Source organism: Sinocyclocheilus rhinocerous, unplaced genomic scaffold, assembly GCF_001515625.1.
Source record: "Sinocyclocheilus rhinocerous isolate Xijiao unplaced genomic scaffold, SAMN03320098_v1.1 scaffold433, whole genome shotgun sequence".
Lineage (NCBI taxonomy): Eukaryota > Metazoa > Chordata > Actinopteri > Cypriniformes > Cyprinidae > Sinocyclocheilus > Sinocyclocheilus rhinocerous.
The window spans coordinates 593988-594398 of record NW_015627897.1 but is presented as its reverse complement, the minus strand read 5'-3'; the positions used below and the strand labels follow the sequence as shown (position 1 = coordinate 594398).

At 70.6% G+C, this 411-nt stretch overlaps 1 pseudogene; it reads left to right on the top strand.

The window, feature by feature from the left end:
* The first annotated feature begins 256 nt into the window (after positions 1-256).
* The window catches only part of LOC107737011 (elongation factor-like GTPase 1), a 157178-nt pseudogene continuing 157023 nt past the window's right edge, over positions 257-411 (top strand).

Here is a 411-nt window from a genome sequence, read left to right as displayed (position 1 = left end):
CCGACTCCAGGGGGCCGACCAACGGCGGCGGAGCAGGTGGAGCCCAAGGTGGAGACGGAGAGCCAACGAGCCAGGGGGATGCCGAGGATTCGGGGGGCCAGGGTGGAGCGGGGGGCTCTGGCGACCAAGGCGGAGTTTCCGGAGACCCGCGGCGGAGCGACTGAGGACCAAGGTGGAGCTGGCGGGAGGAAGGAGCCCAACGGAGCCGGTGGGACAGAGCGACGAGGCGCAGCCAGAGGAGTGGAATCCGGAGGCTATGGCGGGTCGACGCCTGACCAAGGCGGCGCCGGAGGGACGAGGGAACCCGGTGGAGCTGATGGATCGATGGGTGACAGTGGAGGCGAGGGAGCTAGGAGCCGAGGTGCAGCCACTGGGTCTATGGGCCGAGGCGGAGTCCGGGCCTCGGAGGCA